Genomic DNA, 12,907 nt, shown 5'->3' with positions numbered 1-12,907 from the left:
TAGGAGTCAAGGCTGATGATCCAAGTGTCCAGGGGCAGGTGGAACTAAGCAGTGCCTGGAGTTGGCTGACGTTAGGCAGAGAGGACTGTGGGAAGGGGGCAGGGTGGGGTGCCAGGCCAGCTGCAGGAGCACACCCAAGTTTGCAGAATGAGGCGGCCTGGCGTCCCTGGACCTTCCCTTCCAACCCTGTTTCCCAGGGTCAAACCTTGTTCTCTAAGTGTCCCTTGTTCCATTCCCCCATCGCCATGACCACGTGGGAGGAACTCTGGCGTCAGAGAACCCGGAGCTGGAATCCCAGCTCCGCTATTTCCAGCTGCGTGACTTTGGGCAAATGACTTCGCCCCTCTGAGCCTCAACTTCCTCACCTGCCAGGCAGCGACGGTACTAGAATTTGCCTCCTGGGGTTGCTGGGAGGATTTACAGAGCCCACAAGCAGTGCTCCCGCAGCCACCGAGTCCTCCCATCTCCCCTGCCACTTCCCCTCCGTGGCCGCTGATCCCGACAGTCCCACAGCTGCCCCTCCTCCGGCCCCAAGTACTGCAAGTTCTGGAGTAGATGACTTTCAAATCTGGGAAGGAGAGCCCATCACACACACCTTGAGCTGGGTAATTTATGAATCAAATTGTGCTCCGTCAGGGCTCCGCGGCCCAGAAATAGATGTGGTCGGACGAGGTTCAGGGAGCCAGCCTCAGACACAGTTATCTTCATAGAAACTGGCCACCAGCGGGCAGAACCGGCCTGGACGACTGACCTTGAGGGGCTCCCTGGGGAGGGGGCTGCGAAGCCCTCCTCGGCCTGACCCCTGCCCCGAGTCCCGAAGAGAGGACGGCGATCTGCATGCCACTCAGGAGGAGAGCTGGTGACCAAGTTACTTGACCAAGTTACTTAACCTCACTGGGCCTCAGGGTCCTCCCTTGTTTCAAAACGCCTGGCTTTCCTTTGGCAGGGGTTTCTCACATGTCTTTGTTTTGGTAGAAAATCCTTTCATCAGGGAAAATCTTGCACAGATCCCCAGTATATAAAACAGTCCAGAACAGAGCTAGCTGTCCTGGCTGAGGTCGGTGATGGGAGGAGGGGACAGCGTCCAGCACATTCTGCACCCACAGAGGGGCCCCAGGGGACGGGCTGGGGGCTTGAAGCCTCAGGGAACTTAGAAGTCCCCATTGACTCTTTCAGTTTTAAGATTCTAGGACTGTCTACGAGCGCACATCCAAGGATGTACGAGGCCTGACGTTATGCCATCCAGGTCATCCTCGGACCAGGAAACGCTGACCAGACAGGTGAAGTTCTTGAGATTCAGAGGATTAACGTCTTCATCCGGATCTGATCTTTTTGAAAGGGGTAGAGGTTGGAGTGCCTAAGACCACGCCTCTCCAGCTGTGCGACTATGGGCAAGTTAACTACCCTCTCTGGGGTTTCCTGGGCTGTAAAAGGGGGAAGGATAATACTTATCTCATAGGGCTGATGTGAATGCAAAAGCTGGCAATGCATCTCTTCAGTTCAGCACAGTGTCCAGCACATACTAAGTGCTTAATAAATATTAGCTGTTGCTATAGATTCTTTTGGAGAAGGAAGGACACTTGGCACTCGGGACATTTATGCTGCTTAATCCTCATAGGAGCCCCACTGATGAGTAAACTGATGTGAGAGGCTAATTTGTCCCGAGTCATGCGGCTGGTAAGTGGTTGAACTAAAATCTAAACCCGCAGCTTTTAATGCCAAGGCCTGTGTTCTTTTTTCCTGCTCCTCCCTACAAACACTGCTTCTAGAAGGCCCCACCAGGAAAGCCCCAGTCTGTGCCAGGCATAGTTTCCCAATGTCGGAGGGTTTTCCGGCATCTGGTCAGTGACTCAGAGTGTAACATCAAAGCAGATACTTCTGGTCAGGGCAAGACTGGAGTTACCAACTACCAATTTAGTTAAGTACAAAACCCACCCGACAATGTGGAAAGCATAAAAAAAATTATCTTGTGTTCTACTGAAAATGGGTCAGAAATCAGAAATCATGTTCACAAGAAAAGATGGCAAATTTGTCCTATGGGGGTAGGAGCCCCCTAATCCGAAAACAAGAGGGTCAGGTTTTCCCAAAGATTAGCTTTGGGAACTCCTGCATGGGATAGAGAAGAAGCTAACTTTTAAAAAGTTCTGTGGTCCAGATAATTCTGGAAACACTGAGAAGGTATCTATCTTCACCATGAGACTTGTCAGAGCCTTTAATGTGCTAATGTGCATTGCGACCCACCAGGATGACCACCCTGTGAATACAGTGTCTCTCCAACTTATTTGGCCACAGAACCCTTTCGCCCAGAGCTCTCTTGAGAGGGGGTGTGGGGAACCCACCGAAAAAAGTGATGGCGAAAAACCAGCTGCTCCCACAGTTACCCTCCAGTGGGGTCTCTGAGCACACAAGTTAGATGTGTCCAGAGTCAGAGATGGAAAATGGAAGAGTGCTGAAAATCCCATCAGGCTTGAACTTCATCTCCCCTGGGGATCGGAGGGTTGGGGATGGAGAGGAACGTGGCCAGCATCACATGCAGGTTAGAGGCAGAGCTGGGTCTACTGGGTCATCCTCAAGCTGGTTCAACTCTGGGTGCCCGACTGGATCATAATCAGATGTGGGTTCTGGGCCAGCGGTGGCTCCCCTGGCAGCTTTGGGGACCATGTTTTATAAAAAAGAAACGTTTCTCACTGTGGACAATTTCAAACATAAGTAAACGTAGAGACAGGAGCACAGTGAAGCCCTATATACCCATCACCTCGAGTCAACCATCATCGACATTTTGTCGATCATTTTAAAAACTGTCCTCCCCCCTGCAGCATCTTCCAGAGTCATTACAGCAAATCTCAGTTCATCCTTAAATGCTGTATACATCTCTGAAAAGGACTTGGAAGTGCACTGAGCCTGCCTTTGTCGCACTAAGCAAAATAAATGATTCCTGATGTCACTTGAGACGTAGCCCCTCTTCCAGCAGGGACCCTGCTTTTGAAGCCACATTAAGATTAGAGGCTTTAACTCTTTCTACTCAGTCGTCAGGGAGCAAGCCTCTGAGATCATCGAAAATGAAAGAAAAGGTGCTGCCCACATGGTAAAGTTTCATTTCCCAACCAAGAACAAGAAGAAGAGCAAAAAAAGATCAGAAGCAAACAGGGCAAGACGACAACCAGCGTCGCCTGGGTGGTGAACCCATGGGGGTGTGTTGTATCAGGTTCTGTGCTTCTCTAAATATGTGCTATTGCACATTTGCCAGTGAGCCTGGCCCTGCTGCCCTGACGAAGACTGGGGTCCTGGATAGGGTTTGGGTGGGGGAGAGGCAAGGGGTGGCCATTTCATCCTGGCAGCCCGGCCTCCAGAAAGCCCTCATCCTCCCAGCTCAAATGTCAGTCCTAGATGTCACATTGTGTCCCCAGGTCCTGGCCCAGCGCCCCACACTGAGAGTGGGTGTTCAGAATGCTTGATGAGTGAGCCCGGCCAGACAGGGAGGGGTGTCCCGAGATGTTCCTTGGCTCACACAGGCAGGAACTTCTGCTGAGCAAGCGGGAAGTGGGAGAAAGAAAGACGTCCTTGCCTTTTTGGCCAAGGAGGAGGGTCAGCAACCAAAGTCTCCGGAAAGACTCTGACCACACTTCTGAAAAGGAGAGCCACAGGTCAGAGTTCAGGGTCCTTCTCACAGGGCCAGCCTTGGGATATGCGGCCAGGGTCCTCTCAATTACAAGGCCTGATCTGGGCTACAGACCCCCCCTCCCTACTCTCTTGGCAGGAGGGCAGTTTCTCCAGGAAGCTCCCCAGCACTGCTGAGGGGATGGGCACCCCCTGGCACCCCCCCTCCAAGCTCTGTGGAGAGACACTTCTGAAGGGGTGGGAGGAGCACAGAATCTTGCTGGAGACAGATGATATCTTCTGGGGATGTTTGCAGGCCTGAGACTCAGCGCCCCTGGAAAAGAGGAAGTTCTTTGTCTGTGGGGGAGGCTCCTGGCACTGCCCCGACACCAAACGGAGCCTCAGAGCCCGAACGCCACCTCCGTCAAAGCCAGAAAGGACGGCAGTCTTTGCTCTTCAGCCCCCCAACCTCTGCCCAGATGTCCAGCCCAGCCTGCAGCTCCCCCCATGGAAGATGACGTGCGGCTTTAATTATCAAGTGCCCGGTACGAGCCTCAGGAAGGAGCCAGCCCCACCAGGCCCGGCTCCTGTTGACAAGGGGCTGCCAAGTTGGCGAGTACCGTCCTGCGGGCTGCCACACTGTCCCCCACTCTCTGGGCGGTGACCAGGCTCTCCCTTCACTTCTGGGGTGCCCGCAGTCTGGCCCCCCCGCTCTCGAGGGCAGGGTGGGGTGAAACAGGAGTGCGGATGAGGCAGCGTGTGCAGAAGGACCAGCTCTGAGCCTGGCCCAGGAGAGAGCTCTGTCGAGTCATGGGAGAGACGCAGAGGGATGAGCTGGGGCAGGAGAGAGCAGGCCGGGCCAGTGCAGGGCTCTGAACAACGAGTGAGTTCTCTGAAGGACAGGGGTGGCTGCCATGGAGGCTGGGGGTGGTTCGAAGAGTTGTGGGTGGCTGGACCGACAAGGGACGGAGTCCAGGATGGTTGGCACGAGTGCTCCAGATTCTCTCTCACCTGGTCACCTCCGCGGCCTTCCAGCAGGCTCCTTGCTTCTCCTCTTGCTCCCTCTCCAGCCCAAGCTCCACCTTTCTCTGATCTTGTCAAGGCCTGACCAAGGCCTTTAAGCTCAAGTTACTCCATTGCAATGTTTCCCCAGTGCACATGGCATAAGGTCCCGACGCCTCATCCTGGTCTGCAAGACCCTAAGTGCTCCATCCCACTCCAGCTTCTCTGAGTTTCCTGTAGCCAGCCACTCCTCTATTCCCCACCTGCCCTACCCTCATCCAACCTCTCTTTCTGGGTTCTTGTTTCTTAGACACCCCCAGCTCATTCTTGCCTCAGGGCCTTTGCATATGCTGTGTCTCCTGCCTGGAACTTTTTTCCCCATAGCTCTGCATGGCCACCACCTCCACAGTCGCTCAGGCCTCTCTCAAATGTCACCATACCCAGGAGGCCTTTCCCAACCACCCAGCCAAGTCGCCCCCAGCTCAGTCACTCTCCCGTCCGCCTCCAATCCACCAGTGTTTTATTTTCTCCCAAGTACCTGTCAACTCTTTAAAATTATCTCATGCATTCATCTGTCAGTTTACTTTCTATTTCCCTCACTAAACTGTAAGTTCCATGAGGTCAACAGCTTTATCTGTCTCGTTCATGGTTATATCCCCAGACGCTGGCACAGGAGAGGTACCTGATAAATATTTATAAGTAATCCACTTAGCTCAACCTCTGTGTTATAAAAAGGGACAAGCTCCCCAAACTGCTCAGCGAACTAGAGGCAGAGCCAACAGACCAGAAGCCACTACCACGACCTCCAGGACCACGTCCCCCTTCCTCGCCCTCTCTTCCTCTCTTTGAGGGGTGGGTGAGCTGTCAAGCCCGGCTCCCTCCCCAACATAAAAGCCCTCTCAGGAAGCAGGCTCCAAGGAGTCCCATGGGGGGCTCTCCCCTGAGCCTCCACCGGTGATGGACTCTGCATCCTGTACCCGAGGCAGCTTCCAGGCAGAGCAGGGGAGTGGTAACCGCGGGGGAGAGCTGGTGCCGAGCAGCTGAAGGAGCTGGCCTGGGAAACAGGCCCCTTCCCTCACTGCTCTGGGCCTCGCTTTTCCCATCTGCGACTTGGAAAGGTTGCACGGGACGCTACCTGGGTCCCTGTGGCCTGTGGCTGGTGAGCCCCACGCAACTGCGCCCCCAGTGTTGGGAGTAAAATGCCGATGGGCAAGGGGACAGGAGGCGGGAGAGCTGTGCCTGCTGCTCCCCTCCCTGCCTGACCCCAGAACCATCTCGGGTTCTCAGGCTGGGTTATCAATCTCCCTGCGCCTGGAGAAGTCCCTGAAATGAAATTCCTATTGGCGTAGGGCCTGTGATATAACAAGTCACTTGCTTTGCTTGGGAAATGAAAGATGGTTAAGGCAGAGTTCCTGGGACAGAGGCGATCTCCATAAATCTGCCAGAGCGTTCCGGGGATTACTTTGTGGGATTAATTATCTGTCCTTCAAACAAAGACCTGACCTCAGCGGCCTGAATGTCCCCAGCCTTGCAGGGGAGGGAGCACCGGGTGGCCCGGAGGCGGGCCCAGGTCGGGCGGCACATGCGGGCACTGTTAAGGCACCAGGTCGGCACTTCACTGGTCCTGTAAGACCCTACACAGCTCCCTCGGGCCCAGCACATCCAGTCGGCCTCACTTCCAGCACCTTTTGCAGTGTGGCCCTTCTGGGCCTCTCTGATAACCAGGCCTCCCGGGACGACCCTACCTACTCGTGCTTCTATTGCCCAGACTTGGGGCAGAGGCTTCTGGTGTGGATGAAAAAGTTATGCGGGCAGCGGACAGGATAAAAACTGGAGCGGGAGCCAGTTCAGTATCAACCGCTTCACCAGCCATTTGACTTTGAGTTTCTTGAACTCTCTGAGTCTCAGTTTACTCACCTGTGAAAAGGGAACAGTGTGGGTAGGGTCTGTACATGATGGCGTTGTCATGTGGACAAGCATGTGGACTTCGGACTCACGTAGACCTGCCACTTCTTGACTTGGATGGCCCTACGTGTTACATAAACCTGCCTTTCTTTTTGTTTCTTTTTCTTTTCTTTTCTTTTCTTTTCTTTTCTTTCTTTTCTTCTTTCTTCCTTTCTTCTTCTTAAAGATTATTTATTTGACAGAGAGAGAGTGAGCACATAAGCAGGGAGAGAGGGGCAGAGGGAGAGAGAGAAGCAGGCTCCCTGTTGAGCAGGGAGCCTGTTGTGGGGCTCTAGCCCAGGACACTGAGATCATGACTGAGCTGAGGGCAGATGCTTAATTGACTGAGCCACCCAGGAGGCACCCCATGTTACATAACCTTTCTGATCCTGTTTTCTCATCTGTGAAATGGGGACAGCAGTAGTGCTTTTTGCAAGCTGAAGATGCAGCCTCTGTAGAGGGTCCTGCATGACATCTTTGTGGGTGGGTGGGGGACTCCACTGGTACCTTAATTACAGCTACAGGACAAGAAGCTTCCCATTTTCCACTGTCACTCTAGGCCAGTCCCTTCTCCCTGCTGAACTCACATTGCGTATAAATCTTCCACTGTCCCTGAGTGGAGCCAAGCAGAAGGCACGATTCTTGGAGCCAGGAAAACTCAGTGCTAATCACAGGAGGGCTGGCCAGAGCTGCTCCAAGTCAGCCAAGCCCCAATTAGCTGTTCTGAGTCACAAGGGCCACAGAGGAAAGGCGGCTGGTATGGTATTTGGTTCCCTGGAGAAACAGGAAGGGGAGTAAATTTCACAGTAGAAACGTGGGTGTTAGATGGTCCCCTCTGAGCAGAGGTGGCTGGGGAGTGATGCAGATCCTGGACATGGGATGAGGTCCTGGATATGGGATGTGGGTGGCTTGGTGCCAAACGCGACCTAGGCAAACTCGGGCAGGCCACCCTGGGTGAGCCTCCGTGTTCTCAGAGGTGAAGCGGAAAGGCCATTCCTCCCTTGCCGTGTCATCCTGAGGACGCACAACTTACGTGGAGGCCCCTGGCAGCTGGCCCACGTGAGGCCCTCAGGAAAGCAGGGCTTCTTTCTGGGTTCTCAGGGCAACGTGGTTGGGGCCCAAGCAGGCCTCAGCTTCAGTGGCTCACAACCAGGGCGCCTGATGGATGTGTGTGCATTCCAGGGGATTCCATGATGGAGAGGGAGAGAATGAGGCAAAGAAGGCAGAGCCTCGTTAAACACCTCTGGGCTAGGGTGGTCCTAGCCCAGAGGTGACAGGTCAGAGAGAACATGGAAGCTGGGCTGGTCAGACAGCAGGAGCATCTAATGAGAAATGGAATGGAGCTGACCACCCTGCTTCCATCAACCAGACCATGCAAGCTGGGGAGTCAGGGAGGCTTCTGGAGGCTGTGAGTGGGAAGGTAAGGCTTAAAGAAGGGAAGGACAGAGACAGATGGATAATGGAGTGACGGGCAGACTTTGTAGGTAGATAGGCTGCTGCAGGCTCCTCTCCGCTCATCTTTTTCTGTTTGTTAAAGGTTTTATCTTTGTTTTTTGAGAGAGAGGGGAGAGGTGGGGGAGGGGCAGAGGGAGAGCAAGAATCTCAAACAGGCTCCACGCCCAGCACGGAGCCCAACATGGGGATCAATCTCACAACTCTTACATCATGACCCGAGCTGAAGTCAAGAGTCAGGCGCTTAGTTGACTGAGCCACCCAGGTGCCACTCCTCTCCACTCTTCTGGACTGTCCTTTATTCGAGAACATACAGTTGGAAGCAGTCACTTCCCCTAAATGAGGTCAATGAACTTGGGAATAATAGTAATTTACTGAGCATTTACTATATGCCAGGTATTGAGCTAAGCACTGCCCCCTCTGAAGCAGGTGTTTTAACCTCAATTTACAGAAGTGATTCGCAGCGGTCCCACAGGCTGTTGCACTCGGGGCCAGGATTTGACCTCAGACCAATCTGATCTGCTACCTTAGCACACTAATGCCAGAGACATTTCTCAGGGAGCATCTAGGCGGTCATTTTATCCTGTGGGTGGCCATCCCATCACTCCAAGTTGGGTCAAGGTAGGGACAGCGTCCGTACCTCCACACTCTGGAGGATGGCTAGCAGCTAGGGTGGGTGCTCTGAATTCTGCAGAAGCAGGATGAGAAAGAAATAGCAGGACACACAGTAGGTTGGGACTGAGATAAAAGGGTGGAGCCAGACCCAACATCCCTCTGAATCCCTCCTAGCTTTCTCAACGTCAGACGTGATCTCCAGAATTGGAGACCAAAGTGCCTCAGTCCAACCCCGGCTCCGACACCGACAAGCTGAGTGCCCTTGGGCTAGTTCCTCAACCTCCCTGAGCTCTGTTTCCTCATCTATGTTGTAGGGACAATGACAGCACCTTCTTCCCTGGGGTGCTGCCGTGAAGACAAGTGAGCCAACACGCGTAAGCTGCTTAAAGCAGGGCATGTGGCGATGACCCAATAAATGCTAATAAATGTCACCACTGTTGCGTTTTCCTCTTAAGCCCTCATTTGGTCATCTCCTTCTCCCAAAGAAGTGCCAATTCCAGCATTTTGCTGAAGTTGCCAATATGCACAGGCACGTAGTATCGTTAAATATCTACTGTTGCTATTGGCTTGTTTTACTGACATACATGGTATCATGCTATTCCTTTCTGTTCTTTCACCACTTAAAACTAGGCTTTCAAGATTTATCTCTTTTGCTTTCTGTACATTTATTAAGTTGAATCATACGAAACTGCTGACATCCCACCATTTCTGACCTACAAGAACAGTGACTTCACGTGATTTAACCTCCGAGTTTGTGGCTTCTAACTGATATAGAGTATTCTCCAGTGTAGGGGCTGGCAAACCTTTTCTGGAAAAGGCCATAGTAAATATTTTAGACCTTGCAGGTCAAGAGGCAAAATTGAGGACATTGTGTTGGTACCTATTTAATGAGAGAAAATAAATTTCCACAAAATTTTTGAGGAAATCCAAAACAATAACACATTTTTTTTTTTTTTTTGGTAATATCGGTCTCCTACTAAGAAGAATGGAACTTTGGGGGGAGGAGATAATATTTCACTTAAGTGCAGTTCAAAGGTAGGATTTACTACCATCAAACCACCTGCAAAATGACTCTTTTGAATCTGTTCTCAGGTCTGAGATCACACAAAAGCAGGCAGCGGGGGAAGCTGGCCCATGTGCCCATATGGGGGATGTGTGTGACCAGGTTGGTCACGGTAGTTGCCACTTGCATTGCCCTGGTCTGTGCTCAGCTTCAGCACCTTGACCCTGCGTTCCCCTCGTTGGCAGGCTTTCCCATCCTGGTGAATACACTTTGCCTATTTTTCCATTGAATTTTCCAACTTTTCCCGAATGATTTGCAGGGATTCCTTGTGCAGTCTATATAGTCCCTTGTTGATTTTAATTGTTGCAGAAATCTTCACCCCACATGTCATCTGTTGTTAGCTTTGTCCATATGTTCTGACTGAATTGGAAATCTTTTGATGTAGATCCATCTTTCACTGCCAGCATGTGCTCTTTGGGTGCTAAGTCCTTTCCAAGCACAAGGTCATGAAGATATACCCCCACATTTCCTTTTATGAGCTTTGTATTTTACTGTTCACGTTGACATCTTTAATCCATCTGAAGTCTACCTTGGCATACAGTATATGGTGGAGAACTTGCTTTATTTTTCTCTACAGAGTGAGCTAGTTTTCCCAACACCAGCTACTAAACAAGTCATCTCTTCCCCACTGATTTGTGGCACCACCTTTATCATATATCAAGTTCCCATGTTTATATGTGGGTCTAGTCCTAAGAGCTGCATTCTGTCCCATTGGCCTATCTGTCTGTCATTTAAAGCGTACTAGAGGGATTAGGGCCCACCCACTCATAGCCCTGTTGTCCTCTTCTGCGCTGGCTGTCTTGGGTGACACCAACCCGGGCTGCCAGCTCCCTACGGCTTGTGGATACTGCTTGTGATGATGAGCTGGCCAATCTGACCCCCCCTCTAGGAACTCTGGAATTAGAAAACTAGAATATGAAGATGGTTGACAGCTGAGACAGAAGCTAGAAGGACAATCCAGGGGCAGCCGTGATGGAGAGGGGGCAGTATGGCCGTCACGGATGAACCAGGTGAGATCACGAGGGGGTCAGTGTGGTAGAGAGAGATGAGTGGGGCAAAAGACCAGAGTGGGGCAAAGATGCTGTGGTAGGCTGAATAATGGCCCTCAAAGACAGCCAGCTCCTGATCCTTGAAACCTCTGAATGTTACTTTACATGGTGTACATGATTCAGTGAAGCATCATGGGAGGGGCAGATTATCCTCTGGGCTCTACATGTCACCACAGGGGTCCTTGAAGAGGGAGGCAGAGGGAGATTAGACTGCAGGAAAGGAGAAGGCAACATGGCCAGGGGGAAAGAGGTTGGGTGGTGCATCCACGTGCCGATGAAGGAACACTGACGGCCACCAGCAGCTGGAGGCGGCAAGAAACGGATCCTCCCTGGGCTCCCCAGAAGGAACCAGTCCTGCTGACGCTTTGATTTTAGCCCCATAAGATTGATTTTAGACTTCTGGCCTCCAGAGCCATTAGAGAATAAATTTCTGTTGCTATAAGCCACAGTTTGTAGTGGTTTGTTACCACAGCCATGGGACACCGTAAGAAAGATCATGCTTAAGCTTGCTGTTCCAGTTCCTCCTTCCAGAAGGCCCTACTCTCAGGATGGCTGCTCTGGGTTCCCACAGGAACCAGCTTCCTAAGTGCTCTCAGATTCTTGGAACCACAGATGCCCCAAAAGGAACACTCCACACTCCTTCACTTGACCCTTAAGACCCTTCAAATCATCTTTCCTCTTCTGCAGCCCAGCTGGTCCGTCTGTTGCCTTGTAGGCACTTCATGAATAGTCCTCTCCCTCTAAGCCGTGGCTCCAGTCAGCTCCTCCTGCCCAGGATGCCCTCCTTCCCATTTCCCCCACCCACCCTCCCATCCCAGTGCTAGTGCCCCCCCATTTCCAAGGTGGCTTCCTTACGTGGTCCTATCCAACAGAGCGCTGGTATGTCCTGACTTCTTGCCTGGTGCCAGGTGGTGTTCTGAGCACTTTGCGTGCTATCAGTGGGATTCTCTGAGCCTCCACTGTCCCGTCCCTTCAATTCGATAGCTGAGGAAAGGGCCAGTTCAGGTCTACTGCCCATGAGGACCCCTTATTTTCAGCCATTTGGATGCTCCCCTCCCAATTATTGCCCTATCTGCATGTAACTTGTATTATTGTTTACTATTTTCTTTAATCGGGCTAAATTTTTTCATCAACAACTCATTCTAAAAGAATCCACTTAAGAGCTTCACAAATGGAGAACCAGTTCACTGGCCATAAATAGAGATTGTAAAATGGATAAAATGAGCCTATGTGGTTAGATTTTTAGCCACAACAGCTTGCCATCTGATGGCTCCAGCCAGCTCTCTTCTTCTTAAATGGGAAGATAAGCCAAAGGCGAACGAGGTGTTAAAGGTGTGAGCACCCAATTGGACTTTCTCCTGGACAGAAATGACAGAAATAGAAATTCTGAGCAAGGACTGAGAAGGGAATAACCGTTTCACTGTGTGCTTCGATGTGATTTCACGCCCCACCCGCGTGCCACTTAAAATCATCTCTCTGGGAATCGGCATGTGGTTGAAGCTGTTGCCCTCACCCCAGCCCTAGCCCCCCAGCACTCTCTACCTCCTCTGATCTGCGTGAGGACTTTCTGGCAGCACTTGCTGCTCAATGAGTGCCATGTGGATGGATAAGCAGCTATTCATATGCTTCCCTCCCCACAAGTCCTCAAGCTTCTCAGTGGAATGGTTTCCCATTTCCACTTTCCATTCTAGAGCCTGTCTCCCCAAGATCACCAGGTAGGGAGGCTGGATGAAGACCTTGCTAAGCATCTGCTGAGTCATGAACAGGCAACTCTTCTGTCCCTTTGGACCTCTAGAGAACCAACTGCACCCCAGGACCTCAAGCCCTCACTTGCAAAATGCTCCCTTAAGTCTCAACTTAATTGCTCTCTTGGATACCAAAGACTCCCACCATCATTATGAAGAAAAATCGGTCATTGGCTCCTTTAAAATAACCCTTGCTACACCAGCTGCTGCTGTGAAGTGCCCTTCAGCCTCTGCTAGCACTGATTCAAAAGCACCTCACTGATGTGGTCCTTCAGGGTGGGGGTCCTCCTGCACCGGCAGCTGAGGCGGGTGGTGGGGGCAGTGGGCTGGAAAGCCTGATTCCACCTCACTTCCCCCCATAAGAGCAATGCCTTCTGGGGGGCTGGGATGGAACACCGCGCGGCAGAAGGAGATTGTGGGAACAATAAATTCATTCTCTG

At 51.9% G+C, this 12,907-nt stretch overlaps 1 protein-coding gene and 1 long non-coding RNA gene across 5 annotated transcripts in view; one reads left to right on the top strand and one right to left on the bottom strand.

Annotated features, from left to right (window-relative positions):
• Window positions 1-12,907, bottom strand: part of LOC140631987 (cadherin-23-like) — a 283,795-nt gene that overhangs the window by 116,431 nt on the left and 154,457 nt on the right. The gene's annotated exons all lie outside the window — the stretch shown is intronic.
• LOC140631988 (uncharacterized) lies at window positions 114-12,901 on the top strand. Of its 4 annotated transcripts, none has more exons than XR_012029502.1 (6): window positions 114-605; window positions 711-867; window positions 1,177-3,644; window positions 3,914-4,142; window positions 10,563-10,683; window positions 12,414-12,901. It is a non-coding gene; the product is annotated as an uncharacterized lncRNA (long non-coding RNA). The 4 variants fall into 4 exon arrangements; XR_012029503.1 differs by having other exon boundaries at window positions 115-605; window positions 711-859; window positions 1,184-3,644; XR_012029501.1 differs by having other exon boundaries at window positions 115-605; window positions 711-859.

This window comes from Canis lupus, chromosome 4, assembly GCF_048164855.1.
Source record: "Canis lupus baileyi chromosome 4, mCanLup2.hap1, whole genome shotgun sequence".
Taxonomy (NCBI): domain Eukaryota; kingdom Metazoa; phylum Chordata; class Mammalia; order Carnivora; family Canidae; genus Canis; species Canis lupus.
The sequence above is the reverse complement of the archived record's forward strand: the minus strand, read 5'-3'. Positions and strand labels throughout refer to the sequence as shown.